General features: G+C 41.6%; 1 protein-coding gene across 1 annotated transcript in view; it reads right to left on the bottom strand.

Annotated features, from left to right (window-relative positions):
* si:dkey-246g23.2 (solute carrier family 66 member 2) overlaps positions 1-25,777 on the bottom strand; it is a 271,509-nt gene that overhangs the window by 109,817 nt on the left and 135,915 nt on the right. The gene's annotated exons all lie outside the window — the stretch shown is intronic.

The raw sequence follows: 25,777 nt of genomic DNA, 5'->3' as shown, positions 1-25,777 counted from the left end.
AGATCTTTAGAGAGGAGAGAGGCCTGTACCAGGACAAGGTGTTCTGCTTCATCCATCTGAGTGTTCAGGAGTTTCTGGCTGCTCTTCACGTCCACCTGACCGTATTCCCCTCTACAATCAACCGCACGAAAGAAAAGAAGAAATCTTGGTTCTTTGAACTCTTTCAAAGCAGTCCAGTCCAGTTCTACCAGAGTGCTGTGAAGAAGGCCTTACAGAGTCCAAACGGACACCTGGACTTGTTCCTCCGCTTCCTGCTGGGTCTTTCACTGCAGACCAATCAGAGTCTCCTACAAGGTCTGCTGACTCAGACAGGAAGTAGCTCACAGACCAATCAGGAAACAGTCCAGTTCATCAAGAAGAAGATCAGTGAGGATCTGTCTGCAGAGAAAAGCATCAACCTGTTCCACTGTCTGAATGAACTGAATGATGGTTCTCTAGTGGAGGAGATCCAACAGTTCCTGAGGTCAGGACGTCTCTCCACAGATGACTTGTCTCCTGCTCAGTGGTCTGCTCTGGTCTTCATCTTACTGTCATCAGAAGAAGATCTGGAAGAGTTTGACCTGCAGAAATACTCTGCTTCAGAGGAGGCTCTTCTGAGGCTGCTGCCAGTGATCAAAGCCTCCAACAAAGCTCTGTAAGAACTCTCAGGAAAATCACCTTCAGTGAACAAATGAATCTGAGTGGAAAAATGAAAGATTCAATAACTGCTGTCTGTCTTTGTTTTCTTTAGAGTGAATTGCTGTTACCTGTTAGAGAGAAGCTGTGCAGCTCTGTCCTCAGTTCTCAGCTCTCAGTCCTCCAGACTCAGAGTTCTGGACCTGAGTTACAACAACCTGAAGGATTCAGGAGTGAAGCTGCTCTCAGCAGGACTGGAGAGTCCACACTGTAAACTGGAGACTCTCAGGTCAGTTTTCATTCAAATGTTGATTCTTTACAGTAAATTTAGTCTGATGTAGAAAAATGTTGGAGAGCCATCACTCAAAAAAAAAAAACAGTTGGTGTAATAATAATGATAGTAATCATAATAATAATAATCTTTATTTATGAAGAACTTACATTGCTCAAACTAAAAAGTTAGATTTAAAATGTACAATTAAAGGCTAATAAATGTTACATTCTTAAAAAAAAACACATCACAAAACAAAAAAACAGTTCAATTCAAAATCCCATCTTGGTCTAATCTGATGACTTTTTTTCTGACATACAGTTCCACATCAGTCCAAACTGTAGAAACTTAGTCCATTTAGGAGTTCATATATTTGAGAGAAGTTCATGTTCTGTGGGTATATGTAGGAACACATTAATCAACCACTGAACTACAGATCTAAATTGACAAATAGTTGCACCAGATTTCTGAACCACAAAGCAGCTGCTCCTTATGAAGAAATATGAAGAGGTCAAACTGCTGGAGATTATCAGGTTTTTCCCGCAGACCTGATTCTAGTGCTTAATTATAACAGAGTTTGGATCTCAATCAGGTATTAAATTTCATAGTCTAGACCAGGGGTCGGCAACCTGCGTCTCTGGAGCCACATACGGCTCTTTAAGGGCTGCCTAGTGGCTCCCTGGCGCCTTTCAAAAAAGTTTGAAAATAAAAAAAAATGGAGGAGGAAAATATTTTTTTCTTCACGTTTTCCAATTGTTGTGAGATGAGTGTTGGTGCTTCCACACAGGCTGCGTCACCGCGCAATCTAGCGCACACCCTCAATGAAAAGTCAAGAAAACATGCGCACACCAGAATTCCTGGTCCATGCGTCTGGAGCGCGCGTTGCTATGCGGGTTTTTAAGTCGGGTCCTGAGCTCCACGTACAAATCAGCACGCAAAAAGCGCGCGCTGAATCTTCAATCCGGTTCAAGATTTCCAAGGACAGTCGCAGCAGCTCAGAGCTGTGACCAATCAAGGAGCCGGATTTGGGAGCTGCTTGTGGGCGGAGTCTGCTTCAAAGCACAGAAGTGCCAAACGTAATCACGAAGGAAAAATGAATCATTACGGTTTGTGTCCGCTCAGGTTAATATGACACCAAGATGGACATTTAAAAAGGACAGAGTTGTGAAAACAGAAAGATTTGGGGGATTTTCACCGCTTTGACTTTTTGCTCTAAGGTTCTCCCTGTTGTAGATTGCAGATGAGCACTAATGAACAGTAAAAATACAACAGAAGAAGAATCTCCTCCCCGCCACGCACCGCACGCGGCCGGTGTGTGAGCACCTGCACACCGCGTGGACTGCGTTCAAGAACGTGGTCCACGCCGGCTTCTGAATGCACGCTCAGCAGGTGATATCCACACCGGAGCAGCGCGGTATCGTACGTAGTGGCGAGGAGGAGATTCTTCTTCTATTCTTCTTCTACTGTTCATTAGCGCTCATCTGCCACCTACAACAGGAAGAACCTCGGAACAAAAAGTAAAAGTGTTGAAAATCCCCCAAATCTTTCTGAAGACTTTTGTTTTTACAACTCTGTCCTTTTAAATGTCTGACTTATAAACCTGGGTAGCAAGTGCGTTCATCCTCCCTCCAGACTTGGAGGCCAGGAATTTAGGTGTGCACGCGTTTATATTGACTCTTTATTGAAAGTGTGCACTTGATTGACGCGGCCAGTGTGGAAGCACCTTAAAGTTGCACGTTACATGAACGTTCCATTTTGGTTGGTTTTTCAAATCCTCAAAATAAAATGACATCAAAAATCATATCTCTTTATTGCATTTCTTTAATTTCATCAAAGCAATGAAACAAACTGTAATTCATTCATATTGTAGTGATGGTCTCAGACACGCTGGGCTTGCTGTCTGTCTGGCAGCGCAAGGAATTGTGGGTTACCCATTCTTTTGCCTGTCTGACTGGAATTGGATTTAAGTTTGGGTTTTCGTCAATGTGTTCTGTTTGACTGTTTAACATTTGTTGGCATTTATTATGTTTGAATTCTTCCTGCTCCTGGAGTGAGAATGAGGGAGAGACTGATGACGAACACCTCTCGTTGTGATATTGTGGGTTGTCAAAATGAAAGCTTGCATGTTTGTTCTAAGGTTAATCAGCTTCTGACAGCTAGTTTATCACTGTAATTCCTCTAAATTGTAATGAAACCAAATTTCAGATTTACATGACGCGAGGACACGCGGTGGGAGAAATAAACATTTAATTACGGACGTTCATAATGTAAAGCATGCATTGCCTTCATTGTAAGACTTAAATAAGGCATTTAAATTTATGCAGCTTCAGACATATTTGTTTTTTATTTTTTTGGTCCAAAGTGGCTCTTTTAGCATTTTGGGCTGCCGACCCCGGTCTAGATTTCCCTCTGGCTCTCCTGTTTTATATTTTCTTCATCAGTTGAATTGATTGTGTTATGATGATTGATATTAAAATGATCTGTTTCAATACTGATCTTCTACTGATCAAATTATCCAAACCAAATTTTTGAAACTCCTCCACCCCACCCCTCAAGACGTGTTGTATCTTTATTTACAGCTTGTCACATTTTTTATCCCAAAATTTCCACTGAAAATGTAATCTGTCAGTTCTCATCAGGATGGGTCTCACCAGACTGAATCTACCAGGTTTCTGGACCCCCAGCTGCCATAACTTCTCCTGAACACACTGTTTTGTCTACTTTCAGATTAAGGGGCTGCAGTTTGTCAGAGATCAGCTGTGAAGCTCTGGCCAAAGCTTTAAAGGACAACCCGTCCAATCTGACAGAACTGGACCTGAGCTGTAACAACCTGCAGGATTCAGGAGTTCTTCATCTGTGTGGTTTTCTGAAGAGTCCAGACTGCAAACTCCAGACTCTGAGGTCAGACTTAAAAAGGACAGAGTTGTAAAAAACAAACAATTTCGGGGATTTTAAACATCTTTTAAATTTTTGCTCTGAGGTTCTCCCAGATGTAGATGCAGATGAGCGCAAATTAACAGTAAAAATACAATAGAAGAATAATCTCCTCCCCGCCGCACACAGCCGGTGTGTGAGCACCTGCACACCGCGTGTCCTGAACTGCAGACATGAAGTTGATGGTTTCCTGCTGCATGCTGACAATGTCCATATTAAAGCTTGTTTTTATTTCTCCTGAGCTTTAGTTCATTCACCGCGACAAAAGAGCTCATGTTTGAATGTTTCTTCCCATCTAATTTATTTCTAATGTCAGCTTCCTTTAGGACTGATCAGAAACAGAGGTGATGGGTAAGTTTGGTTTTCAGGATTGTAGCGTAGAAGGTCAGATGGTGGTTGATTTAGCAAAGAAGACGGAAATGGATATAGTGAATACATTCTTTAAGAAAAGGCAGGAACATAGGGTGACTTATAAGAGTGGATATACAGTAGAACGACTCGGACTATATTTTGTTTAGACCATGAAATCTGAAGATGATCAGTGACTGCAAAGCAGTGGTTGGTGAGACTGTTCAAGACAGCATAAGATGGTGGTGTGTAAGATGACTGGTGATGAGGAAGCAGGGCTGGGTGATATAACAATGACCATAATTACTGAGATAGACCTCGATAGAAAATTAGTCTATTGAAGTACACTTATTTTAAAGAGTCCAAAAAAGATTTGCCAGTTGCGAGTATTTTCTCCTCTTTGCCGGGTAAAAATTGGAGGGTTAGTCACCAGATAGCAGGTAGCAGCTGAATGGCTCAGTGGGCTAAGTATAGGGTTTGCCCTGGGTTCAATCTCTGGGGTGTCCACTGATCTCTATCCAGATTGGGTAGATGCTGCTGCCTAACTGGGTCCCTGTGCCCTTCAAGTACAGGGTTGCGTCAGGAAGGGCATTGGATGTTAAAACTCTGCCAGATTACTGATGCGAAACAGTGCGTGCTGTTGTGGTGTAGCGACCCCAAAAATGGGATAAACTGAAAGATGAAGAAGAAGTCATCAGATGGCAAGTAAATGCTTTCATCCAACAGGAAGCAACAGACAGATTAATAAAAGTTGTTGACTTGGAGACAGTGCTGCTGTTGGACGCCAATGCTGTCATGTTAACGCTAATGCTAAATAGCTCCTCCATGTGTCACCTTTTTGCAAACATGGACCGGTTTTACGTCTGACAGTATTTTCACGTACCAGTCTTTAGGATATGATGGACAAATACAGGTTTAATTCATTGCACAGTAATAAAATAGTATTTTCCAAATGACTAAATAATTGAATCCACTGTGTTTTAGTAGCATCTGTGCCATTATAGAGTCAGTGGTACACCAAAAACTGTGACCTGTCAGACGTCGTGCTTAATTGTCCCGCTACCTTAAAGCGGAAGCTTTAAAGGGGCCATATCATGAAAAAAACAACTTTGAGCGTTTTTTATTTCCAAAATATTTTATTAACATTAATAAATAATCTAACTGTGAGATGAGTTTTACTCTTTTTGTCTATGCAAAATTCAGCATACTCCTAAAAAAAACGAAAAAGAAAAAAAAAAAAAAAACATCGTATAAGGTACATGGAGAAAGAAAAAAAACATCCCCGGCCCAATCGCAGCAAAACCATCAGAGAAATGAGAGAAGGAATAAAAAAAGAAGAAAAATGGGTATGAAAATAATAGATCAATAGACCACATGCAAAAACTCAATTGGGTAACAGTTCTAAATTTGAAAAGTAGTCAATAAAAATTTTTTATTTATTGTATAATTTTGGTGTGGTTCTCTAAGTGTGTATTTAAATAAAATCATGTAACGATTGCAAAATAAATGGGCCTTTAGAAGATTTCCAATGTAGTAGCAATACTGTGATAGCTTTTTATGTACTTCTTAAAGGAAGTGGGGGGTCAGGAACACAAAATATTGAAATAAGTGGAAAGATTTTCACATTTATTTTAAGTACAGTCAATACAATAGCAAAATAACCATCACAAAAATGTCTTAAATTCAGGCAGAGGAAGAATGTGGGACTGAGATGACAGTGATCCTTGACATTTGTCTTCCACATCAGGGAAAATTTGAGACGGTCTGTTTTTTTGAAATTGTGCCCTGTGTATGACCTTAAACTGTATGAGACCATGGCGTGTACAGGAGGTACAGTCAGACATTATCCAAGGCATTCAATGTTAGCCCCAACCAATGTTCCCTCTAATTTTTTGTGAGTCTAAGCAAACACAGAAACTCACTGAGCGCTCCTTCGACCACCATTAGCAACAATGAGGGTTCACTCTGTATTCACGTCTGTACTTCAACTGTCTGTCAAGCTCGGAATTACATTTAAAGTGACACATAATGCATGTCTTATATGATAATTTTATTTAAAGTTTAGAATAAATTTTATGTTGTGCGCAGCAGTGTTAATTTTGACAGAGGATTTTAATTTACTTTTAGTCTTTAGTCTTTTGACTATAATCGAGTTTAGTTTTAGTCGCAATTTAGTCATGTTGATTCTATTTATTTTAGTCAAATTTTAGTCGACTAAATTACGGAAGTTACTTAGTCGACTAAATTACGGACAAAATATAGAATAAAGATAATGCATTTTAATTAAATTTACTAAGTATAATCATATGAATAACACGCAAAGATTTTACTAATTTGTAAAAAAAAACATTTTACTTCACTTTGCTGTCCAAACTTGTCATTTCTGCGAATTCAGCTTCAACAACTTAAAACACATTAAAAGAAAAAAAAGAAAAAGAAAAAATATATATATTTATATACTATACATATAAATATTATAATTCCATCCCATTTCCAATCAGAAAGTGTCTATTCACATTAGGGCTGCCACGATTAGTCGACTAATCGACGACTAATCGACTATTAAAATAGTCGACGACTAATTTAATAGTCGATTAGTCGTTACTTTATATTAAATGGAGTCAGTGTAGTAAAGTTGAAAGTTATAATGGTGTTATGCAAGCTTATTGGACTATTTTGGCATTTATTAAGGTTTTTTAGGTTATTTTCGAGTTTCTATTTCAGCTACATGCTAGCTGTCTTTGCTAACTTAGGCTTTTTTTAGGCTAATTTGGCCTTTAACTAATATTTTAGTTGGCTATCAGCATCTTCAGCCATCGTCACTAGCATCTTTTGCGGCCAAATTCAGCTTACATTTCATCTATAATGATGCTAGTGTGAATATATATATATGTATATATAGTTTTTAGTTAGTTTAAAGTGAATGATGGTTAAGATTTGTGTTTTACATCAACTTTGTGCATGACCCGATTAGTCGACTAATCGGAAAAAATAATCGGTGATTAGTCGACTATTAAAATAATCGTTTGTGGCAGCCCTAATTCACATGTAATTTTCAAAAAAATCTGCAGCCAGTGCTAAACTTTTTTCTTAGTCGCACTGACCCAGAGTAAAGGGTTAAGGTTAGGATTATGGTTATGGTTAGGGTTAAACAAGCAAATGTTTCCTGAATGCTGCTGTCTCTGCAGCTCACGGCTCCACCAGGGGATGGGTCAAATGTGGAGAACACATTTCACACATTTAGGAGTGTGACAGTTAATGGGACTTTAACTTAAAAGTTTAATTTTAAATACATGCGGCCAACAAAAAAAAATCCAGCCTTGGACAAACTTAAAATGCGTGCCGGTAATGCAGCAACGGGATCCTGGCTGCACGTATTACATGTGGACAAAACATGAATTTCCATCACACTCTGTGCTGGTTACTTGTAAATATGTGTAAATAACTTGTCTTATTATAAATTTCCGAACATAAAAAAACAAACAAAAAAAAACTTGTATTGAGGAGGTAGTCAAGTGTAAAAATGCATAAAAAAACATTCATTGGGGAGTAAGCTGTCCAGGACACCTGTGAGGATGTTATATGTGCTTGAACAGCATGTGTGGTGAACTGTAATACCACCGCCGGCCAATAGAGGGCGCTGTTGTCACGTAAGACGTGATGGCGTTGGAGATTAAAACGGTGACTGATTGTGGATCTGAAGAAGCAGCGGGGCTGCTAGCGCTCGGAAATACACAACAACATCGATTTATAACTTTACAAACGTCATGCTAAAATAATAAAGCCAGACTTACATTTAAATGTAAAGCTCTGAGCTTCAGAGCTTCACCCGCGTGAAGAAAAGCGCTTCTCCACCGCGCAGTACCGGTGCTAATTAGCTTGGCGAGAGCAACCCCTTATACAACTATGTCAGATAATTCTACTCTTTAAAATGGAACAACAGTTTGAAGGGTCGGGGAGGAATTAGGATTCAGCCCAGAACGCTGGAAATAATCGAGTTTGTCTGTATGTTTACCTTTGCTTGATTTCAGGCTGGCTTGTCTGCAAACGTCGCTTCAGGTTTTCTTGTTTCTTTTGCCTGTGATGGTCGCTCCACACAACGTCTTGTTGAAGGTCGTGTTAAATGTAAAATGTGTCCATATATGTACTTTTATTTTTCTACCTGGAGTAGACATTTTTCACCTATATCACAGACACGATTCATTGAATTAGCGTCTTCCCAGGCGGGCTGCAGGGCTCTGTGTTCTGATTGGATCGCTCTGCATTTGCTCCCGCCCTCCTCCTCCAGTAGTCATTATGATTGGATGTCGTCTTCAAAGAGCATTTTTCGAAGACTATGACGAAAATTTGTCGTCAACGAAATTAACACTGGTGCGCAGAATAGATTTGCTGTGCGCAATGGGTGTGGGAGCAGTGCGCAATCGCGCACGTGCGCAGCTTAGAGGGAACAGTGGCCCCAACTCCCTCTTCCAGAACTTCTTTATCTTGGTGCATGACTGACAGCATAATGGAGGAATAAAATTATATATTTTTTTAAATCAAACTAGGGCTGTCAGATTTGTCGTGTTAAAATCGCGTTAATCTGACATGTGCTTGACGCAGACAATTTTTTTGACGCATTAATCGCAGATTTTTCTCATACGTGCCTTTCCATACCGCGCGTGGGCGTCCCGCCCTTTAACTCACTGGCTGCTCTCACGAGATCACGGCCAAACACCGAGCTGCGAGCTAAATCCGGCCGGCGCTAGGACCTGGAGAGCTCCTGCACTCTAACCCGTCTCCGGTTCGCGTCCAGTACCATGTCTGGTGGTACCGGCTCGCGTCCGGCGCCGCGTCCCGAGAGCTGCGGACCCCCGACGTTCCGAACAGCAAGCTCACCGGGGGACGTTTTAAATGTTCTGGAGGTTTAAGCGTGATCCAACCCCAGCATAGCGGTCTGTCTGCCGGCATATTCATGGCGTGAGCTCCGCTGGACACGTCGCTGCATCGAGCTGCAGCCAGAGAACGCGGCGGCAGTAACAGACTGTCAAACTATCCACAGTGTATCCCACTTTTCTCAGTCTTTAATGTTTTAAAAAACAAAAGTTCATTGGAAATGATAAATCTCTATTTCATTTATTACTGTAGTTCAGCAGAGGAGGAAAAGATTTGGTCCTGACAAAAAATGAACATGAAAGTGTTATGGAAATGTTATTTTTGATGTTTTTTATTTTATTTTACTGAACGTTGATTGAAGTTTTGAATTTAAAATGCCCTTCACTTGCACTTGGGCTTTTGTTAGGCATTTTATGTTACAGCCTTTTATTGTTAAGAAAGTTTATCTCAATATAATGTTACAAAATAAAGTATTTCTGATGAAAACTATACATTTTGCCATTCAAGTTTTCATAATTAATGTAGAACTGCCAAATTCCACGAAGCACACATTTTTTTCCTTAAAAAAAAGGCCACATGTTAATTTGCGAGTTAACTATGGACAATGCGATTAATCGCGATTAAATGTTTTAATCGCGATTAAATATTTTAATCGCCTGACAGCTCTAAATCAAACGCTTCTGGCTTGGACAATGTGAAAGCAGGACTTTCCAAGGTTGATTTTGTGGAATAGAGGGAAAATTGGAAAGAAAAAAACTGAAATTAAATTATGAATCTAAAATAGTGAAACAGATGTGTACGAGGGAGATTATGATCTGAGGCCAGACTAGTAAATCTTGCGAAAACACTTTCTTCATAAAGATCCTTAAATTGTTTAATACCTTTGTCTTGCCATATAGTGAATGCTGGGTCTAATAGAGATGGAGGAAATCGGTGTTTTTTGCTCAAAGGACTCAGAGGTGAAGCTACCACAAACTGAAACCAAATCTTAAGTGTATTGAGCACAACTTGGTGTTCCGTGCATAATAACGGTTTTGTAGATAAAGAAAAACAGAGCAGAGAAGATGTGGAGGTAACTGTGACTGATGATAATTCCAGTTTACACCATGGAGAGCTGGGAGACTTTAACCAATAGATATGAGCAGCCCAATAATATGCCTGGAAATTAGGCTCTGCCAGACCTCCACTAAGTCTACACACCAGCAGAGGTGGGTAGAGTATTCTAAAATTTTACTCAAGTAAAAGAATTGTTACTTTACCAAAATAGTACTCAAGTTCAAGTAGAGAGTAGGCATCAAAATAATTACTTGAGTAAGAGTAATAAAGTACTTGGATTAAAATCTACTCAAGTACTGAGTAACTAATGAGTAACATCCCAGAGAGAGGGACGGGGCGATCTGCCGCCCCTGGCTGAGAATCACCCATTGACATATATTACTGGATTGGAAATCCCGTGACATACCGCGTGACAGACATGCACCATCACTATGGATTGAGTCTTCTCGAGTAATGACTGGAGGTATGAAAGTTTGAAAAGAACCACAAAAGGAGAAGCAGTGTTTTCAATTGACTTCAAAAACCTTGATAACAAAATAATCCGATGGAGAGGAATCATCACAGGACAAGAATCACATTTTAATAGAGAGAAATCAGGCTGGGAACCGTGAACAGTGTGCTAAAGTGAGTGCTAGCAACTCGCGAGTAGAATGCTAGTATGGTTCTTTGATGTATGTTTTTTTTTTATTAATGTTTCATGTTTTAAAACATGGGGGATATTAATCGTACGTATTCACGTTCAACCAGCACAAAAACCTATGGAAATTCATGTTGACAACACGTGAAATGGGCTGCATTGTTGTGCTTGCAAAGTACCACGTAGCTAGCACAACAAAGCAGCACATTTTACTAAGCGAGCCTAAATCTTGTTGTCGGTCGCCCTTTTTTTATTCTAAGAAGTGTAAGTGAGTTTGTAAATAATTTTCTAAATCCGTGCCATCACTGTTGAGTTTTCTTGGTTGTACGGACCGGAGGAAGCCCAACTAGAAAATACATGGCTACCGCTTCCTGCTCAGTGACATAAACACAGCAGAGGGCAGATGTTCGTGAAGGAGCTGTGGATGTAAACTTTGACCTGCCACAACATTTACTGCTATTATCTGTGTTTGGAATCTTAACAGTTTGGTAGATGTATTTGATGTTATGATCAAAGTTTAAAAATGTTTTTGTATCAGTTAAAGATGCTAGCTGGAACCGTTTTATCAAAGTACTATGAAATCGTCCATTTGAAGGTAAATTCTGAAGCAATTTAGATTTATTTATCATGTATGTGTAACCCCCTAAGTGCTGCTGTTGTATGTGGCAGCTCTAAATATTGTCAAACGGAGTTACTCTAGCTCTAGGTTCGATGAGGAGATTGTTCACAGTCATATGTTCTAAAATTTGTAATAGTGCACCCCAAGAAATCACACCAAAACAATAACAGTTGGAATAAAATTGAATTATTATTTAAGATTATGACAAAAAGAAATATCAAGTACAGTTTGAAAAAACTCAGTGTAAATCAAAATTATTTCCAAGTATGTAAAATTTGAACCCAAAAGAAAAAAGAAGTGGCCACTGACGTAAAAAAATTGTTCAAATAAAACTGAGATCTCAGATAAAAGTTTTTCTACAGGTACTCAAGTTCAATTCTTTTTTTAAAGAAAAAATAATAATAATAAAACCCTTGAGTGCACTCAAAATAATTTAAAGAAACCAACTTAATGTCCAAACCGAGATTTCCAGAAGGTGGTAATGAGAGATGAGTTGAGGGGATTAGAGATGAGAAGATGATGGGATGATGATGATGGTAGATGATGGGATGATGATGGTAGATGAGACGAAAAGATGAAGGCCGGGATCCAGGTGAACTCCAACAAAAAACCAGTCGAGATAACGAACTCTTCCACACTTTTCAAACTCCACCCTTGGTTTTCTCCAGATTTATCTTCTTCCTTCTAACTCGCTCGGGTCTTTTTTCTCCCTCTCACTCGCTGCTTCTTGCTCATGAGGAAAGCGTCAAAGATCGATACAATGACGGGATGATCACTCCGAACAAATTAAAAAAACAATGTCTAAAATATCTACTGCCACTAGTGGAGAAACTGAAAATTACACCCCGTTTAAAGGGAATGTTAAGGGAAAAAAGTAAGTAACTTTACTAGGGTTACATTCTCCCCCTCTAGACTGCATAAGTCCCTTTATGCGAGTTATAACCAACTTAGACTCGATGTTGGGGCAGGATGTCATTTAACGTCTCAAAGAGTTGGTTAAGGGCAAGGATCAAAGGCTTCCCTAACTCATCATAGGTGAATTTATGTGGAGGATGTCTTTCTCTCTGAGAACGTCTGAGTTCCATTGGAACTTCATCAGAATGATGAATGTGATTGTCCTCATTTAAAGCATTTTCTTCATGAGCTGAAGTAGTGCCAAAGTCCACATCCTCTTCCAGCCTCTTTTCACTTTCTGGCATGTCAATAATGACATGATCACTTTGTTGAACTGGAGACTGGGTTGCACTCCCATTTGACTCATCTGACAGCAGAGGCATGACAGATTGAGGCATTCTTGCCTGTGGTCCTTGAGCCTTGAACTCAGGAGCTTCAGGGTTTAGGGATGCTTGAAGAGGGTGGTTTGGGATGGTATCAAACTCTTGCACATAAGGGCCCCATGTGGTTAACTGTTGGGGTCCTCCAAGACAGTAATCCTCCTCCTCTTCATCATCATTTGATTCATCACATTCCATTTCATGTTCAGTCCTTTTACTGCTCCGTAATCCTGTTTTCCGTGGCTTTTCTTTTGGTGATTGAGGATCAGGAGAAACCTCAAGTGGCAGAAATCCACAAGGCAACAGTAAGTTTCTGTGAAGGGTGCGATGAGGGCCATTTCCGATCTCTGGCTTGACAACATAAACAGGACCACCACCCACCTGCTTGACGACAACATGGATGGGTCTTTCCCATTGGTCAGCTAGCTTGTGCTTTCCACGTATGCTGACATTCCTCACCAGGACACGATCTCCTGCAGATAACTCAGCAGCTCTGACGCTTGCATCATATCTGAGCTTATTTCGAGCTGCAACTTTCTTCGAGTTCTCTGCAGCCAATGCATAACTCTCTTGGAGTCGCTGACGCAGGTTTTGGACATACTCAGAGTGTGTTGTATGGCTCTCAATAGAAGGGTTGAACCCTAAAATGAGGTCAACAGGAAGTGTTGGCTGCCGGCCAAACATCAACTCGTATGGTGAGTAGCCTGTGGTGTCATTCCTTGTACAGTTGTACGCATGTACAAGAGGCTTAACAAAATCTCTCCAATGATATTTATCTTTGTCATCCAGAGTTCCAAGCATGCTTAACAGAGTCCTGTTAAACCGCTCCACAGGATTTCCCTGGGGATGGTATGGTGTTGTGCGCACCTTCTCTGCTCCAATCAGTGAACACAGCTCTTTGATAACACTGGATTCAAAGTCTCGTCCTTGGTCACTATGAAGACGAGTGGGGAAACCATAATGCACCAAGAAGTTCTCCCATAGAGCCTTAGCAACGGTTCTGGATTTCTGATCTTTTGTAGGCACAGCTACTGCAAACTTGGTAAAATGGTCGGTGATGACCAATATGTTCCTGGTGTCTCGGCTGTCTGGTTCAAGGGACAAGTAGTCCATGCAAAGCAGTTGTAGTGGGTATGTTGTCTGAATATTCACCATAGGAGCAGCCCTCTGCTGTCGAGTTTTCCTCCTAAAGCATCGCTCGCATCTCTGGCATTTTTGATCAATGGACTCTTTCATCTTTGGCCAGTAACAGCGAGCACGAGCAAGATTTAACACACGTTCTGCTCCTAAGTGACCAACTTCATCATGGAGCCCTTGCATGACTCTGTCTCTGTATTTTTCTGGTAACACGAGTTGGAAGATTTCATTGCCCCGATCAAAACACTTCCTGTAAAGGACACCTGCTTTTAACTCTAGCCTGTCCCACGCCTGTAGGAGCAACTTACTTTCAAGCGGCTCATGTTTAACCACTTTAAAGTGGGGCTTTTGTCCTTTTTCCAGAAAAGTAATCACTCTCTTAATTGAGGAATCTTCCCTTTGTGCTTTACACCAATCTTCTTTGGTCATGCCAGGCAAGGTGGTTTGGCTTTGATCAGAAAACAGGTCAGGTATGGAAGATGCATTAAGAGCAAGTGATTCTGCAAGGACTGGCAAGTGTAACATTACTGAATGATGATGGCACACTGCAGAAACTGCATCAGAGGGAATCTCCGTCTCCAGTAGACGTTTTGCCATGCTGTTAATCCTGTCTCTTTCCTGCAAATACTCATGATCCTCTTGAGGGGGTGCATGAGGTCGCCTTGACAGACCATCCGCGTCACCATTAGTGTTTCCTGCACGATACTTGATGTTAAACTTGAATGTTGAGAGAGCCGCTAACCAGCGATGTCCAGCTGCATCAAGCTTAGCGGACGTGAGGACATAGGTGAGCGGGTTATTGTCTGTTAGGACAGTAAAGTCAGAACCGTAGAGGTAATCGCAGAATTTTTCACAGACTGCCCATTTTAAAGCCAGAAACTCTAATTTATGAGTTGGGTAGTTCCTCTCACTCTTCGACAAACCTCTGCTGGCATACGCGATCACCCTGAGATTTCCATTTTGTTCTTGATAAAGAGCAGCGCCCAGTCCTTCACAACAAGCATCAGTATGCAAAACATAAGGTAGTTCAGGGTTTGCAAATGCAAGAACTGGGGCTGTTGTTAGCTTGTCAATTAGGGTTCTGAAAGCAGATTCACACTCTGGTGTCCACTGTTCACCAAGAGGTGTTCGGGGGTTTATGCCAGTTTTGGTTCTTGTCACTTTGTAGACTTTGCCTCTCTTTTTGGGTGGACAATATCCAGAAGTGAGAATATTCAGAGGCCTGGCAATTTTTGAATAGCCATCCACAAATCGCCGATAATATCCTGCAAATCCGAGGAAACATTTTAATTCTTCTCTGTTTGAAGGACGGGGCCACTTCTTGAGGGCAGAAACTTTATCTGGGTCAGTGTGGACTCCTTGTGCATCCACAATATGACCAAGGTACTTCACAGAGGATCTGAAAAATTGGCATTTCTCTGGAGACAACTTGAGGCCATAGCTTTTTAGACGACATAACACTTTCATGAGCCTCGCCTCATGCTCTTCAAGTGTCTGGGAAAAAACAATAAGATCATCTAAGAACACCAGAACTTCGCTTAGATGCAAATCACCAACACATTTCTCCATGAGGCGTTGAAATGTGCTGGGAGCATTTGTGATGCCCTGCGGCATGCGATTGAATTCATAAAAACCTAAGGGACATGTGAATGCGGTTTTTGGTTTGTCTTCTTCTGCCATTTCCACCTGGTAATAACCAGATTTCAAGTCCATCACTGAGAACCATTTAGCTCCACTCAAGGCTGAAAAGGTCTCTTCAATATTAGGAAGGGCATATGCGTCTTTGATGGTACGAGCGTTGAGCTTTCTATAGTCAATGCACAGCCTTATTTTTCCATCCTTCTTTTTTACAACAACTACTGGTGATGCAAACGGACTTTCGGATTCTCTTATGACTCCTGCATCCAGTAGTTCTCTGAGATGCTGCCTAACAGCTTCTCGATCGCTGGGGTGTATAGGTCTCGATCGCTCTTTGAAGGGTGTCTCATCCTGCAACCGAATATGATGTTTCACTGCAGCAGTATGGCCAAAAGAAAAGTCGCCAACTGCAAAAACTTCAGGGATTGAGTTGAGCTTGTCTAGAATGCGTTGTTTCCACTCCTCAGGCACTGGGGAGTCATTGAGGTTAAATGAATGTTTGTTAACTGATGTGTAAGAATCACTCAGCACAGTGGAGGTTGAGGGCATTACGCTCTGTACAGCAGTTACTCTTCCAATGATACACTTTGGGGCAAGAGTAACATTGTGATCTGTGGTGTTACTGAAGAAAACAGGAATCTTGCTTGAAGCTTTAGTGTTAATGTTTATCAGTGCACACTGAAGAAACAATCCACCAGGCAAGGATGAAGACTCAGGGGGTTCAAGGGCAAAAGAAGTGTGGGGATTTGCTTTTCCCACTCTGACGTTTCCAAAGAGGCACATTCTATGTTTAGCTGGAATAGTGATGGGCTTTTCCCCATGTAGCTTCACAAGACAGGCCTTAGTTTCACTCTTATGCACCTGAACAACGCGTTGGAGCAAAAGAGCAATGCTGTCAGACCTTTTAAGAAACTGGGACTTGTCATGATTAATCCCACGTTGGTAGAGCTGTAGCAAGACATTTGTGCCTACCAAGACTGGAATTCTGCTGTTAAACTGGCATTCTGGAACAATGAGGGCAAGAACCGATAACTGCTCCTTAGTGCCAGTTACACTCTCAGGAAAAGTTAGAAGGACTTCCACGTAACCGAGATAAGGTACTGACTGACCTCCAGCTCCTTCAACCTCAAGCAGCTGGTGTATTGGCTGAATAGGTAGGGTTGACAAATATCTTGAGTGGAATGTTTCGGAAATAGTCGTAACTTGGGAGCCGGTGTCAAGAATGGATTCACATGTTACATCTCCTATTGTGACTTGAGAAGTACACCGAGGACCTACAAGTCCAAGAGGAAGTTTAAAGCTCGGCTCATTGTATCCTGGAGAACATTCATTATGAATCATTGCTATGGGACTTCTCTGATCTTGGTCTTCAGCTCCTGGTCGCCCCAAGGCAGGAGCCTCTACCAGTTTAAAGATGTTCGGTGGGCTGCATGTTGGGCCCAGAATTTATCTCTCTTGTCTCTGAGCTCTGCATTCTTTTGTCGTACGAGGCCAGGATTGGCTTCAAAACTGCATTTTGCTGCAATGTGTCCATCTGCTCCGCACTTAAAACAGAACCATGGCCTAGGTGGAGTAGGTGTTTGGCCAACTGTGTTTCTGTTTACAGCATGAGCGAGTAAATTTTCACTTTGGATGGGCAGTTCGCTTTTAGTGAGGCTAACTTGCACTCGCTCTGGTTTCTGCTCCTTTCTTCTTTCGTGTGTTAACTGCTCCACTTGTTTGCGGAGCTCTGCCACTTCCTTTTCCAGTTTGGAACTATCATTTTTCTTTGTTGTAGTAGTGGCTGGTTCACTTTCCATTTCTGACAGGCTGAGGACTGAATGCATGTGTGTTGCAGCCTTTGCACTTCCCAAGTGCTTCTTCATGCGATCAATTTTGGCTGCTCTCCGATCCTCTTCTGTCCTCAAAAGTAGTAGTAAGTCAGAGAATGATGGCGGGTTGCCTTTTCTTTGCTCAAGCTGGAGGCTAACAATCAGACTTTGGTCCCAGCAGCCCCTACAAAATTGCCGAAGCAAATATTTGTCAGATTCAGTAGCCAAGACTCCCCCTCTAGATATGGCTTTAGTAAGAAGAGTTTGTAGACGATTTAAGTAGATGGAAGGCTTTTCACCTGAGTTCTGGTTGGAGCCTAGGAAAGTAGCAAACAGCTCTTCACCATCTTCGACTACTCCAAATGCAGAGTCAAGCTGATTAAGATAAGCCTGGGGAGCTGCATTTGTTCCAAGTGGCTTGACGATGTCAGCAGCTGGACTAAGAAGGCTTTCCAAAATTCTTCGAACTTTTTGGGAATCAGACAGTGACATGTCGCTGAGGAGCAAATCCACTTGAGTGTGCCAGGCATCATAATCAACTTCACCATTCGGTTTTGGCACTCGTCCAGAAAAAGTTCGGATCCTGCTTTGGCTGTAGCTGGAAGTAGAGGAGTCATTGCGAATGAAATGCTCCACGATGACCTTTTGAACATAGGGCGGGTTCACGGTAGCTTGGTCAAAAGTGGGACCACTTGTAGCAGCACTGGATGGGATATTGTGAACATCTGGATTTTGTGGGATTTCATTGGTGGTATTAGACCGAACCCCACCAAGGGCTTCACCTTCATCACTTAAAGAAGTAGCAATCTGATCAGGAGAGTGAATGTGAGTATCGGGACTTGAAGGAAAGACAGAATGAGGCTGGGCTCTCTGCAGTTCAGGCTGTAGAGCATCCCAAAAGCTAGTTTTACTAGCACCTGCAAGGGAGCTCAATTCAGCCAAACATCTCTGGGCTAACTCTCTCCCAAGCTCCTCTTGACAAACTTCTCGAATGGTTTTGACATGCCAGGTAACACCTGGATCATTAGGGCTGGGTTGGTTTCCCAGTTGTGCAGGATCAAGTCTTGATATTGTTCGATCCATTGAATACTCAATAATGACTCGGCCTTGGGGCTGATCTGGGTCATCAGGGACTCGTACTATTTTCTTAATATCCCCATTAACTTTAAAGAAATCAGCAATGTCAGTGTCAGAATAAGCTTCACTAATGCCTGTTACATACAGACAGCTAGGCCCGTGCAAATCAAACTGATTACAGATGTCCATTTTGAAAGTAACGTAAAGCGGTTATTAAACTTGGGGTGGTCTCAAATATGAATGTTGTAACAATCTCCTGGCTGGCTCGCCTGTTTATGTAACCCCCTAAGTGCTGCTGTTGTATGTGGCAGCTCTAAATATTGTCAAACGGAGTTACTCTAGCTCTAGGTTCGATGAGGAGATTGTTCACAGTCATATGTTCTAAAATTTGTAATAGTGCACCCCAAGAAATCACACCAAAACAATAGCAGTTTGAATAAAATTGAATTATTATTTAAGATTATGAAAAAAAAATATCAAGTACAGTTTGAAAAAACTCAGTGTAAATGAAAATTATTTCCAAGTATGTAAAATTTGAACCCAAAAGAAAAAAGAAGTGGCCACTGACGTAAAAAAATTGTTCAAATAAAACTGAGATCTCAGATAAAAGTTTTTCTACAGGTACTCAAGTTCAATTCTTTTTTTAAAGAAAAAATAATAATAATAAAACCCTTGAGTGCACTCAAAATAATTTAAAGAAACCAACTTAATGTCCAAACCGAGATTTCCAGAAGGTGGTGATGAGAGATGAGTTGAGGGGATTAGAGATGAGAAGATGATGGGATGATGGTGATGGTAGATGATGGGATGATGATGGTAGATGAGACGAAAAGATGAAGGCCGGGATCCAGGTGAACTCCAACAAAAAAACCAGTCGAGATAACGAACTCTTCCACACTTTTCAAACTCCACCCTTGGTTTTCTCAGGATTTACCTTCTTCCCACTAACTCGCTCGGGTCTTTTTTCTCCCTCTCACTCGCTGCTTCTCGCTCATGAGGAAAGCGTCAAAGATCGATACAATGACGGGATGATCACTCCGAACAAATTAAAAAAAAAACGTCTAAAATATCTACTGCCACTAGTGGAGAAACTGAAAATTACACCCCGTTTAAAGGGAATGTTAAGGGAAAAAAGTAAGTAACTTTACTAGGGTTACATATGTAATTCAAATAACAGTTTTAGTTTCATTTAAAAATGTGGTAAAAGGTGTTTTTATTAATATTATTTTGCATTTTGAGTTATTTTTAATAGGCAAAGGACTTTGTTAATAAACTTTATCAGTCATTCATAAGGTTAAACTTCATCAGTCTCCCTCATTTCTGGTCTTGGGTGACAATCATTTACAAGCTCTGTTATGCAAATTTTAGCACAGTGGCAAAATAAAAAAATGACAGCAATGCCTTATCTGTAGCAGTAGAAGGCACAATTCTTGCACTATTTACAGCTTGATCCTAATAGATAATAAATAGTTAAATATACCATAACATCAATGTTTTATATTCACGGTAATTGCGCTACTTCGCCACAAGAGTCGCTGTGGGGTACTGTGTTATGTAGAGACTGAAGAAGAAGAATAAAGGATAGCGCCAAAGCTGAGCGGTGAAGTGTGGTCATTCATTGAGGTTAATTTCTTACAAAGAATGCTGCGTTACCACAAATTGGCGACGAGGATGGCAAATGTTGTACCGTTGCCTGCCTTATTCCTGCCATCAGTTGGACAACCTGCAATTCCGTTCGACATGTGGATGAGAATGTTCACGAACTACCTGCACGCTATTCACGCGGAGGGGGATGAGTGGCCCGACAAGTGGAAACGTGCATTGCTGCTTCACTGCCTCAGGACGGAAGGACGAGTGTTTTATACACTACAAAACGGAGGTACAACTTATGATTCAGCCGTGACTGCACTAAAGACGCACTTTAAGCCAGTCGTGAACGTCGTAGTGGAGCGACATAAGTTTAGACAGCGGATACAGAGACCGCATGAGACTGTTGCAGAGTATGTGGGCGCGCTGCGGGAGCTTACAATCACGTGTGAGTTCGGCGAAAATACGGACGAGATAATAAGAGATCAGCTCATTGAACATTCAAGTTGCCAGAAAATACGAGAAAAACTACTTTTACAAACGGAGGGAAACCTTACTCTGGACATGACTCTGAAAATGGCATGTCAGGTGGAAGCGGGAATCGTGCACGCGCAGACCCTTTCATCGCCGCCGGAGGCGCCGGTGCACGTGATCAAATCCAAGCCAAAGCAGACTTTCAAACCCAAACAGAGAAATTTCAAACCGAAGGAGCTGTCATCCAAACGAGAAAAGTGCTGCTTCAGATGTGGATCCTCAACTCACCTGGCAGACTCTCCAGACTGTCCTGCCTGGAAAGTAACCTGCCGAAACTGCAACAAACCAGGACACTTTGCACGTGTTTGTAAATCCAAACCAACGGCAAAGGTAGGAGAAGTGGTGGTTCTTGAATTAAACACAGTGCAGATGCTACAAGATGGACAAATGCACAACAAGATTACATGCCCAGTTACCATAAGTGTAAAAACGTCTACCTGCCATGTAGATTTAGTTGTAGATACTGGTTCTGCTGTATCTATAATTCCTGAAAATGTCTACAGACACTTCAGTCAGATAACTCTGGTCGAACCACCTTCAAGCTTGGTGACCTACACTAAATCCAAAGTTCCAGTCTTAGGATGCTTGCCAGCCAAGGTGCAGCATGGGAAAGTGACTTCCGATGCTATGTTGTATGTGGTGAAAACAGACACAGCTCTGCTTGGACTGGATTTATTTCGGACTTTAAAGCTTTCCATTGGAAACAACAATACTGGCGTGGAGACGGCGTTGGAGCCTGATGTTACTCAGCCTGTTGCCCCTGTAGAGGAGATTGCACCTGCTGTGATCAGTGAAAAGCTGGGTCTCGCTAAAGGGTTTGTCCACAAAATAAAAATGAAAGAGGATGCTCAACCTGTACAACAGAAGTTATGAAGACTTCCTGTCTCCATCAGGGAGTCTCTGCTGAAATAGAAAGGCTGCTAGCGATGGATGTGATCGAGAGGATTGATGCATCACCTTGGGTGTCACCAATTGTGGTCACTCTAAAGAAGAATGGAAAAGTGATAATGTGTGTGGACCGTGAACCGAATAAAGCAATAATAATGGACAGTCATCCACTCCCACACATGGATGACATATTTTCAAACATGCATGGAGCTACAGTTTTCTCCACCATAGACTTGGCTAATGCATATCATCAGGTACTATTGGCAGAAGAAAGCCGTGATGTCACTGCATTCATAACACACAAAGGACTTTTCCGATTCCGCAGAGTACCTTATGGTTTGTGTTCAGCTCCAAGTGCTTTTTCCAGGCTGATGTCCTTGGTGCTGAAAAATCTCCAGGGAGTCCAGAATTATTTGGACGATGTCATCATCTACGGTAAGGATCAGCATGACCATGACCGTAATCTGCAAGCAGTTTTAGCTGCACTGAGGAATGTTGGTCTCCAGCTTAACCCAGAAAAGTGTCATTTTAACCGAAAAAGTCTGCAGTTTCTGGGACATGTTATTTCTGCTCAAGGTCTGCTGCCTAACGAGGAGCACCTAAAAGCCATCATGGATGCTCAAGGACCCAGTGATGCCACGACTCTACGCTCATTCCTGGGGCTCACTGCGTGGTATGAAAAGTTTGTGGAACATTTTGCAACTGTGGTGGAACCAATGAGAGCAGTTCTGCGGGATGCTATATTCAAGTGGACTTCAGCGGCACAACACAGCTTTAAAAAGATCAAGAGCTTGATTGTGAACAGCTCGGCACTAGCTGTTTTTAGTCCTAATTTTCCAACGCTTGTGTCCACAGATGCGTCACACAATGGCTTGGGAGCCATACTGACTCAAATTCACCCAGATAAGACAGAACGTACAGTTGCATTTGCTTCCCGTTCACTTTCACCAGCAGAAAGAAAATACTCCGTGGTGGAAAAAGAGGCGTTGGCTTGTTTCTGGGCAGTTGAAAAGTGGAGAACGTTCCTGTGGGGGACACGTTTCACACTGCGCACCGATCACCAAGCCCTGACCACTTTACTTGCTACAAAAGGACTGGGACGTGCAGGAATGCGCATCGCACGATGGTCAGCCAGACTCTTGTGTTTCACATATGATGTGGTGTATCGTTCTGGAAATTAGGTGGCTGTCCTTGCTCCATACACACAACACAGTTTAAACAGTGACAGACACAAAATAAAAATATAAAAACAAGTAAAATTAGTAGTATAAAAAAACTAATAAGTTACATACCATAAAAGCAGCTTAAAATCAGATAAAAATTCAGAGATAAAATAAAACGTAGTAAAATCCTAATATTCAGTGTCCTCGTCTAATCCCACCCTTCCCGGCAGCATTGTGGAGTCTTATTGCACTGGGCACAAAGGACCTCCTGAGTCTCTCAGTGGAGCTGGGCAGAGAGCGGAGGCGGCTGCTGCTGCAGAGGAAGCTCCGCTGAGCAGAGAACACAGAGTGCAGAGGGTGGCTGGTGTTCATCAGGATGTTTTTCAGCTTCAGCTCCGTCCTTCGCTCCAGCACTCCACCGTGTCCAGACCCAGCCCCACAACACGACCTGCCTTTCTGATCAGGCCATCCAGTTTCTTTGTGTCCTTCTTGTTGGCGCTTCCCCCTCAGCACACCACAGCATAAAAGAGGACACTAAAAACAATAGACTGACAGAAGGTTAAAAGGAGTTCAGAACAGACGTTAAAAGAGGCGAGTCTCCTAAACGCTCCTAAACGCTCCTCACAGCGGAACTGGAAAAGAAACAATGGAAAACGTTCATCCAAGACTTCCTGCTCACATACAGATCGACCCCCCCACTGCACCACAGGTATGTCACCATATCAACTCATGTTCAACAGGAAGATGCGGACCAAAGTTGACAATGGTCCGGCAAAGAACTCTTCACCGGTGCCAGATCAACAACTGCGGAGGAGGGTTACGGTAAAACAAACTGCAGCGAAAACTTACACGGATGCAAAGAGAGGTGCAAAGCCATCAAAGATCAAAGAAGGAAGTTTGGTGAGAGTGAGAAAACCTTTCCATGTTAAAAAAGGAATGTCAAAGTGTCATGCACCTTCTGGAGTAGTCCAAAAAGCTGGTGTGAGTTCTTTTGTTTTGGAGGATGGACGCACATGGAATGCTTCACACCTTGCAATGGTTCCAGAAAATTCCTTGGAAGACGAATCGAGAGCTGTCCATTCAGAACCTCAGATAGAGATTGGATCCTAGCACAACTTGGGTGCTGTCCTTTCAGCACCTGAGCCGGAGCCAAGTGCTGAAACTCCTCGACCTGCAAGGGTTCGGAAGAAGCCAGCTTGGATAAACGATTACGAACATTAATCGTTCCCAATGGCCTTTGGGGGTGTTAAAAGAAAAAAAAAAAGAGGGAAACTGTTGGATTGTTTTTTAGCTGGCAGAGTATACATTTTATTTCTAGATTATGAAACAAGTTGCATAAAAAAAAAAGTTTTAATTTTTGATGCCTAAACTGTTCAGCTAAGAATGGGCTTATGTGACACAGTTTAAAGAGAAGAACCTTCTACTTTCTTTCTGAGTTAAGTTACAGTAAAGCTATTGAAGGCTTTTTTTACAATATACAAATGGGGAAGAAGATTTCTACTTTTTCTGAGTTGACAAGTTACAATAAAGATGTTGATCATTTTAAAACATACTGTTTAGGGAAGAATCTGTTTAACCAGAGGGGAAATATGTTGTATATTCACGGTAATTGCGCTACTTCGCCACAAGAATCGCTGTGGGGTACTGTGTTATGTAGAGACTGAAGAAGAAGAATAAAGGATAGCGCCAAAGCTGAGCGGTGAAGTGTGGTCATTCATTGAGGTTAATTTCTTACAAAGAACCCTGCGTTACCACAATCAATAATTTTCTAAGCTTTAATTTGAGCCATATTTTGTAAAAATCGGTTAAGATATGAGGGAGCTAGCTAGCCTATTCTCCCTGTCCTCCATGTAAACAGCAGCGTTCTGCTGCCATGACTTAATGCGTAATGATGGCGCCTGTGCGCGCACGTCTCTGTCTATAGAAGCGAAAATGCAAGGGCCAATCTAGTAATGTATATCAATGGAATCACCATCGTCCTTTGGCGCCAGTGTTGAGAGGAGAGATTTTCCTGCACGCTTCCTGCCACGGAGAGTTTTTCTTTTTTTTTTTTTTTTTTTTTTNNNCTGGCTTCATATGACTGGTCACAAGGAGTCACATGACTGTACGGAGCTGGGGGAAGTTTCTCCCCCTCCGGATCATTTCAGATTATTTTGATTTATTCCACTCAGAAGGAACGGTAACGAGCAGCAAGACGCCTAGTGTACTCGAGTAAAAGTCTCGTTTTTCTCTCAGAGTTGTACTCAAGTAAAAGTAAAAAGTAAGTTGTATTTTGACAACTCTCACAAGTACAATTTACTCAAAAAGTTACTTAAGTAAATGTAATTGAGTAAATGTAACGAGTTACTACTCACCTCTGCACACCAGTAGCAGAATTTTACAAATCCTCTGTGATTTTCCACCTCAAATGAAAGTACCAATGACCTTGTGTAACGAATCATTACATTGTTTTGGCAGAAAAAGAGGAATCGACTCAAAAAATAATTTGGGCAAAATAGTCATTTTGATAGTATTTATTTTCCCAATCAATGATAAAGGAAGACTATGCCACCTCTGGATATCAGTTTATTTTAGTGAAAATAGGAGCAAAATTTGCAGATTCAAGAATTGTATACAAACGGGTCACGTTGATACCAAGATATTTGAATCCTAAAGGGCTTAATTTAATGGGCAAGTCAAGTGGTCTCCGAGCACAAGCAGCAGGATTCATTCGGAAACGCTCCCTTTTCTGTCAATTTAATTTATAGACTGACGAGGAACCAAATTTCTCCAATACTCAAGACTGAAGAAAGGGAAAGTATGGGATCAGACACACAATAAAGAATCATCAGCATACAACAACAGTTTGTGTTCAGTCCCTTCACGAGTAATCCCTCTGAACAATGGGGCTGACCTTAAAGAAATGCACAACGCCCCAACTGCAATGGCAAAAAGCAAAGGAGATAAGGGACAGCCCTGTCAGATACTGTGTCCAAGAGTGATGTATTTAGAGTATGGATACTGGCTTTTGGAGACTAGTAAAGACTGTGAATCCAGGAAATTCATTTATCACTAAAACAGAATTTCTTTAGTATGGCAAACAAATACTCCCATGCCCCTTGATTAAACTTTTTGAGCTTTTAAGTGCATTATACTGTTCATTCTTAACTCTAAAGAACCCCAAAGCAATATTTTTGATCCATTCAATAATTTCTGAGTAATCCTATTAAAAACCTACGCTAACAGCAGCAGCCCCTCCCATATTCATGGGATATACTTTCTCTGTGGAGCTTACAGTGATTATCTTCAAAGCATTTAGTATTGGCTCTGAGAA

The sequence above is a fragment of the Oryzias melastigma genome, linkage group LG6, assembly GCF_002922805.2.
Source record: "Oryzias melastigma strain HK-1 linkage group LG6, ASM292280v2, whole genome shotgun sequence".
In the NCBI taxonomy this organism is placed as follows: domain Eukaryota; kingdom Metazoa; phylum Chordata; class Actinopteri; order Beloniformes; family Adrianichthyidae; genus Oryzias; species Oryzias melastigma.
Note: the sequence above shows the minus strand (reverse complement) of the source record. Positions and strands in the feature narration are given on the sequence as shown.